The following is a 7,618-nucleotide window of genomic DNA, read 5'->3' as shown; positions in this document are numbered from 1 at the left end:
TTCTCTGTTCTAAGATCCTTCCCAACTCTGACATTCTCTGTTCTAAGGTCATTCCCAACTCTGACATTCTCTGTTTTAAGGTCATTCCCAACTCTGACATTCTCTGTTCTATGTTCTAAGATCCTTCCCAACTCTGACATTCTATGTTCTAAGGTTCTTTCAAGCTGCAATATTCCCTGAGCCTCTGGATCAGGGCCTTTCAGGAAAAGTTGCTTGGCAGCCCCAAATTTCCATTTATTTTACTGCCTGGGATTAAGTGATGGTGGGGGCCCTACATGTCCTGAGACCTGTCCAGATGCATAATCAGCTGGTTGGGCCCTCAATGAGGATCAGCTTGGCTGAATTGCAGGTGACGAAGGCTCAGGAGAAAACACTGAATGAAACTGTTCTGACGCTTTGGCAGGTCTTTGAAATATCGCTCCAGTCCCTGTCTCAGTGATTGCATGGCGTGGCCTGTGTGTGCCTGCCTGATGAGAGCTGTCTGGTCTGTGGTGGGCTCCCCAGAGCAGGTACGGCTCCCTGAGTCCCTCACCTGACTGATCAGCAGCTTCCTCACTGGGGTCTTGAACTCACTTCCAGGCTTTTCCTCTCTCTCATTCTGGTGCCGGCTAAGTGGCCCAATGATCTGCCTTCATTGGCTTGCTTTCTGAGCCTGGGAGTCATTGTAGCAAAAGCCCTGGATTTGGAGTCAGGTGTTAAATTTTGACCTTAAAGGTAACTTGCTGAGTACCCTTGGGCTACTTTCTTGTCCTCTCTGGGCTCCAATTTCTTCATCTGAAAAATAATAATAGTGACAATAGCTAGCATCTCTCCAACACTTTGCATATGCATCGGATCCTTATGTGATATAAATGCTATCATCCCCAGTTTTCAGGTAAGGAAACTGAGGCACACAATGATCTGCCCGGGATTACATGCCTAAGGCAGGGTTAGAAGTCAGGTCTTCCTGAGGGTCCTGCTCTCTGCACTGTGCCAACAGCTGCCTCTGGGCACAAGGTGAACCAATTGCCCACCAAAAAAGCATTTATTAGGCACCTACTATGTGCCAGGCCTTAAAACCAAACAGGCCTTGCTCTCAAGGAGCTTAGAATCAGGACAGACGACAGGCATAGCATGTAATTTATTTTGCATAAGCATGCTAAATATATGCATAAATATTGCAAAAGGGATATACAATTAAGAGAAAGTGAGTTTGGGAGGGAGGGTGTGAACTGCTGGTAGAATCAGGTGAGGGGTCACAAAGGTTCCTTCAACTGAGCCTTGAAAGATTCTAAATTGGCAAGTGAGGATGGAAGGGATGGAAGGCATAGGGTACAGCCATTGCAAAAGCATGGAGGAGGGAAAGGAATAAACACACATTAAACACCTACTGTATGCTGAGTACTTTACAAATATGATGCCATTTCATCCTCATCGTGACCCTGGGAGTCAGGGGCTTTTATAATTCCCATTTTGCAGATGAGGAAACTGAGGCAAACAGAGGCTAATGACTTATACTGGAGGTTACACAGCTAGTGAGGGTCCGAGGCTGGATTTGAACTGGGGTCTTCCTGAGTCTGGGCCACTTGACTTCGTGGCAGGAGACACTGTCCTCTGTGAGGGACAGGAGAAGGTTAATTGGATGGATTTTGGAGCATGTGAAGGGGATGTGATGGACGAGGCTGGGAGGGAAGCTTGAGCCAGATTGTAAAGGGCTTTAAACACCAAGCAAAGATGCATAAGGAGCCCCCGGGAGCGCTGAACACAGCCCAGCAGTCGAAGAGGTCTCTGGGGCAGCAGCGGGAAGGACGCCCTGGGGACGGGGCAGGACCTTTGTGTAGGGGGTGCTCTCTTGGGCGGAGGAATTCTTTCTACTGTGCCTTTCTCTCGTTTAAAGTTCACTACGCGCTTTCCTGGAGGCATCCCTGGGAGATGTCACCGTGCCCATTTTACACGAACGAGGTGACTGACCCAAGGCTGCCTGGGAAGCCAGGACTGAACTTCCTGCCCGTGTAGTTGTGGGCACCTCGTTGGGTTAGGGCTGTGTATGAAGGGTCTGAAGAGACCTCAGCCTCTACTGCATCTGCCCTGCGCCCCCACAGATCCCCACTCCAGCTTCCGAGGGAATTAGGTGCCCAGCCTGGCTGGGAGCGGGGATCTCCCCCCCTGGTGCAGTCCATTCCCCACAGCTTCTCAGGAAGCTGTTCTGGATAAACCTGCCCGCTGGCGGCTTCCACACTGAGCCTGGGCATGAGCCAGGCTCCACTGCGACAGCAGCAGGGAACACGCCGAGGCGGGGGTGGGGGGTGGGGGGGGAGATGATTCATTTTCTGGACATGTAGAAACCAGCTTCTACCTCCCGGGCCTGTGTGGGTTAGCGGATGGGCTCGCCCGCCAGCCCCATTACACGAGGGCCTCCGTCCTTTTCTGGTATTCTCCTGGATGAGGTTCCTCTCCAGAAGATACCCTGGTGGCTTTTTTTTAGTCCAACCCTCCTGGAAAAGGGTTCTCTGCTACAATATCTGTTTTTTGCTTGAACCCCTCCAGTGGCGGGGAGTTCACTGACTGCTGAAGCAGCCCATTTCTTTTTACTGATCGTCAGGAGGTCCTTAACATGAGCCACAATCGGCCCCTCTCGACTTTCGGCCATCCCTTGGCTCCCTAAGGGCAAGCCAGACACGGGGAAGGCCCTTTTCTGCATCCCTTGATGGATGCAGAACACTTCAGACAGTCTTCCAGGCTTGAAATGATTGACTTCCTCTGGATAATACTGGTTTTCATCAAAGATCCTCCTATAGGAAGCCTTCCCGGAGTGTCCTAGTTCTCAACGATGCTCTACTTCTCTGGCTCTTGTCTAAATCTCTCTCTCCCCCCGCCCCGCCCACTACCCCAGTAGAATGAAAGCCCAACAGGTGCAGGGACAATTTCTCCTTTTTGTCTCTGAATCCCCAGTGCCCAACACACTGTCTGGTATCCAGCAGGTGCTTAATACATGCTTATTTAATCAAACTAAAATGGAAACCATACAGTGCTCTCTCTATACTCTGACCTATCATTGTCATGACAAGGCTGTAATATCCGTATGGGGAGAGGGACTTCCCACCCTAGGAATACCACATGCATCACTGAAATCACAGGTCTCAGTAGTAACAAGTCAACCTTATTAGAAAACAATGATTATTCCTTCTCCAAATTCTCTTGCCTTTAAGCTTAACACACTTAACTTTTGCACCTTTGAGTCCAAACAGAGAAAAGGCCTTACACTCCCTGGTTCTGCCATTTAGCTCCCTGTGTGACCTTGGTGTAATGGAAATGCAAATTTAAAGATCTTCCCTGACCCTAGGCTAAAGTGCACCTGGAGCCTGAGGTGGGAGGCTTGTTTTTCAGTTGATACTTCTTGATTGGCCAGTGGGTCCAAAAGATTGTTACATTCTCTGAGTCAGGAGAAGGCTATATAATGTGTAGCTTTGTTTTGGGGGCTCACTTTGAGAGGTGTTCTGTGATTTGATCTGGATTATGGGAAGCCGTTGTCCAGAGGGCCCCCCCCCTTTGAAAAACCCAGATGTTGAAACCCAGATGTTGATTTGGTATGGACGTAATGGTTGGACAGTTTGGAAATCTTGATCTGTTTCTGTCTTGATAATTCTGTCTGTATAATCTGAAGTTCCAGGTGCTGACCTCTTTCCCCTGAACTAGGTAAACGATACATGTTTGATTAAAGTAAGCTTGTTAACCCATTTTGAGTTGCTTTCCTTTATCAAAGCAGATCCAAGAACCTGTGTTGGCAGCAAACCCTGAGGACGCTTGGGGTGCTTGCTGCTACACTTGGACAGCATCTTCTCCTCCCTGGGTCTCAGTTTCCTTCTTTGTAAAAGTGGGAGCTAGCAGGGTCTTTGTGTTCTTCCAGCCACAATTCCAAGGTCCTTCCAGTGTTTTCAGCCACTAAGGGTCTGGATTGGGAGCCACCTGTCTTTGGCAGAGGGGATCAAGCAATTATTCAGCACCTGTTGAGTGGGGCGGAAGCAGTTGGAGACCTTAGTCCTTTGCCTGATTCCTCTGCTAACCCATGATAGGACCTGTGCTAGATCAAGTGTCCTGTCTGGGTCTCAGTTCATTGTCGGAGCGACCTTGTGGGGTGTCCCTTTCCTTCTGACTTGGAGGGAGCCCATGGTGTAGACGCAGACATCCCCATCTGGGTACCAGGAGACAGGATGACTTCTGCTGGGGGGCTTTGGGGAGCTCTCTTCCCCTTTCCCCTAGCTAAGTCTGCTTGGGCATTTGCAAAGTGGGGGTGGGGAGGCAGGGGTTGGTCAAGCTGATCTCAGAAGAGCTTCCCCTAAAACCAGTGACCCTGTGTGACTCGGTGAGTCAGGTTCTGGACTGACGCTTGGTGCCTCCATTTAGATAATAGAGGGGTATAGATAATATTCACATAAGAAATGTAACTTAAAGAGATTTTAGGGATAAGACTAACTTACGGGGAGGAAGCATTTTGAAGTGTGCAATATACTTTATACACATGATCTTGTCTGAGCCTGTGAAGGGGAGAGTATTATTGTGCCCATTTTACAGGTAGGGAAGCTGAGATGGAGGTTAGGTGACTTACTCGTGGTCACACAGTGAGCAAATGGCAGAGTTGGCATTTGAACCTTTGAACCAAGGTCTTTGGGACCTCAGCAACTACTCTGCTCTCCATCCATTCACAACATACTTTCAGCTGAAAGAAAAAGAGTGGGCAACGGAATAAGAATCAGGAATTGAGCTCCAATCCCAGCTCCATCAGCTACTGCTTCCCTCATCTGAGGTGAGTCACACCCTCAGTTTCCCACCTACAAAATGGGTATAATAATGCATCCGCTGCTTCCCTCAGTATTGCTGAGGAAACACCTTAGGGTCCTGGATCCCAGTATAAACTCTTTTTTATCCTTAAATTCTCAGCTCTCTGGGACGTGGGTTATTTAGTGTTGGGTACCCTAATAGAATCGTGCATACCGCATCAGAAAAGGGAATGTGCCTCAGGCTGAGGGTTAGAGATGTCATATGGGAGTCCAGCTCTGGCTGGAACCAGCCTTAGAACAAAACGCAGAGAATGCCAGAGCTGGGAGGGACCACGGAATAGGAGAACCGAGAGGGAAACTGAGACCCAGGGCGAGGAACGGATCTAAGACCACGTAGCCGCTCGGGGGGCCAGCCCTGGCTTTCCTGGCTCCTAGCAGGTCTGTCTAGCCGGCTGCAGTGTGAGTGCCGCGTCCCCCATCCCCGACCTCTCCAGCCCCCCATTCTGCTCCCTCCTGCATCTCTCCCATCCTCCTCTCCCCTCCTGCCCAGGAGAGCCCCCCTCTGAAGCTCTCCGTCTCCCCTCTCTAGCCTTTCCCGTCCCCTTCCCTGTCCTCTCTCCCACTTCCATCTCTCCCCCTCCATATCCCCTTTTCTTCTCCTCTCTATTTTTTTCCAGTCTCACTCCCTCCCACTTGCATCCCTCCCCCTCCATATCTATCCCCTTCTCCTCCCCTCTCTTATTATTTCCAGTCTCCCTCCCTCCCACTTCCATCCCTTCCCTTTTCCTCTCCATTTCCCATTCCCCTCCCCCTCTATTCCCGTCCCCCTCCCTCCCACTTCCATCCATCCCCTCCCCTCCCCATGCCTCCCTCTCCACATCCCCTCCCCTCCCCATCCCTAATTTCCTCCATCCTTCCTCCTCCCTTCCCCCGCCCCTGCCCTGCCCCTCCCCGCCCGCTCTGCTGCAGCTCGGGAGCTGGGCTGCTCCGAGCGCCGCCTTCTGATTGGCTAAGCGGATCACCTCAGCTCTCCTCCTCCCGGGGCTGAGTCATTACTAGTCACTAGGCAGGAGCCCAGACCTGGCTGCGGGGCCCTCGGAGGGGGGGTGTCCGACACACGCAGCCTCGTGCTCGGGGCATTCAGGGACGTGCCTCCTAATGCAGTCGCTCGGCATGATTTCTAACTCGGGCCGGTCCCAGTGGGGAGTCCAGTGAAAGCTTTTCTGGAGCCGGACCATAGGGTGGCCAAGCCAGAGCTGGGCAGCGGGGCGCCCCGAGACCATCCCCAGCCCAACCCCTCGTTTTACGGGGGGAGGAAAGGCAGGTGGAGAGGGGACGGGCACTTGGGAGGCGAGAGTCGGGACGGGAACCCAGGACTATCCCCCCACTTTCCCCGGCCACCAGCGCTGGGCTATTTTCCTTTACCAGGCTCGCTCCCAACTACATGGCAGATATAGGGCTGGGGGGACTCTCAGAGGCCGTCCGGCCCAACCCCCTCATTTCACAGTGGGGGAAACTGAGGTGACCGCAGGATTCGAACCTAGGGAAGGGGAAGGGAGCTCAGAAATCCCCGAGTCCCCCGAGGCCGGGCCACCTCACTTCTGCCTCTGCAGTTGTCCTGGACGGCAGGGATGGCTTTGTCCGGCACCTCGGCATCCCCAGCCCGCTTCCAGCTCCTAAAGTCCGAAGAAAGCTTGGAACCCGGGTCCGGCCAGGCTTAGAACCGCGATCCCACGCACGAGCCCCCTGGACAGGCAGGACCCACTCAGGGACACGTGCGTCGGTGTACACAGATGCACAGAAGGACACACACGCGGGTGTTAGTCACATCAGTTACACGGGTTACGTTGTAGGGACACTCATTTATTTATAAACGCGTGTCTGTGGATGAGTATGCGCTCCGTCTCAGTGAAGTTTCCAGCCTTTCAGGTTTGTAAGATGCCCGCCTGATGATCGTATAAGTTATAACACAAAGCTACAGGGCATGAAACAGATGTAAAGCCCACTCCACGTGTGCATAAAACCTGTACGGACACATTGTGTATGGGTGCCGCTCTCCCTCTTTTCTGTCTGTCTCTGTCTCTCTCTTCTCTGTCTCTGTGTGTCTCTCTCTGTCCGTGCCTGTCTCTGTCTCTCTGTCTCTGTCTCTGTCTGTCTCGGTCTGTGTCTCTGTCTGTGTCTGTCTCTGTCTCTCTCTTCTCTGTCTCTCTCTCTGTCTGTCTCTGTCTCTGTGTCTCTGTCTCTGTCTGTCTCTCTCTCTGTCTCTGTCTCTCTCTATCTGTGTCTGTCTCTCTCTGTCCGTGCCTGTCTCTGTCTCTGTCTCTCTCTGTCTGTCTCGGTCTGTGTCTCTGTCTGTGTCTGTCTCTGTCTCTCTCTGTCCGTGCCTGTCTCTGTCTCTGTCTCTGTCTCTCTCTGTCTGTCTCTGTCTCTGTGTCTCTGTCTCTGTCTCTCTCTCTGTCTCTGTCTCTCTCTATCTGTGTCTGTGTCTGTGTCTCTGTCTCTCTCTGTCTCTGTCTGTCTCTCTCTGTCCGTGCCTGTCTCTGTCTCTCTGTCTCTGTCTCTCTCTCTGTCTGTCTCTGTCTCTGTGTCTCTGTCTCTGTCTGTCTCTCTCTCTGTCTCTGTCTCTCTCTATCTGTGTCTGTGTCTCTGTCTCTGTCTGTGTCTCTGTCTCTGTCTGTCTCTCTCTGTCCGTGCCTGTCTCTTGTCTCTGTCTGTCTCTGTGTCTCTGACTGTGTCTGTCTCTGTCTCTCTCTCTCTCTGTCTCTCTGTCTGTGTCTGTGTGGGGGACAGGGGTGTACCTGTGTGTGCATACACGTGTATTGTAGTATGGTGGAGGAGGGAGACAGAGACACAGACACAGA

This window comes from Petaurus breviceps, unplaced genomic scaffold (assembly GCF_028583685.1).
Source record: "Petaurus breviceps papuanus isolate PSGF00001 unplaced genomic scaffold, PetGlider_PUasm1.0 556, whole genome shotgun sequence".
Taxonomy (NCBI): Eukaryota; Metazoa; Chordata; class Mammalia; order Diprotodontia; family Petauridae; genus Petaurus; species Petaurus breviceps.
The sequence above is the reverse complement of the archived record's forward strand: the minus strand, read 5'-3'. Positions refer to the sequence as shown.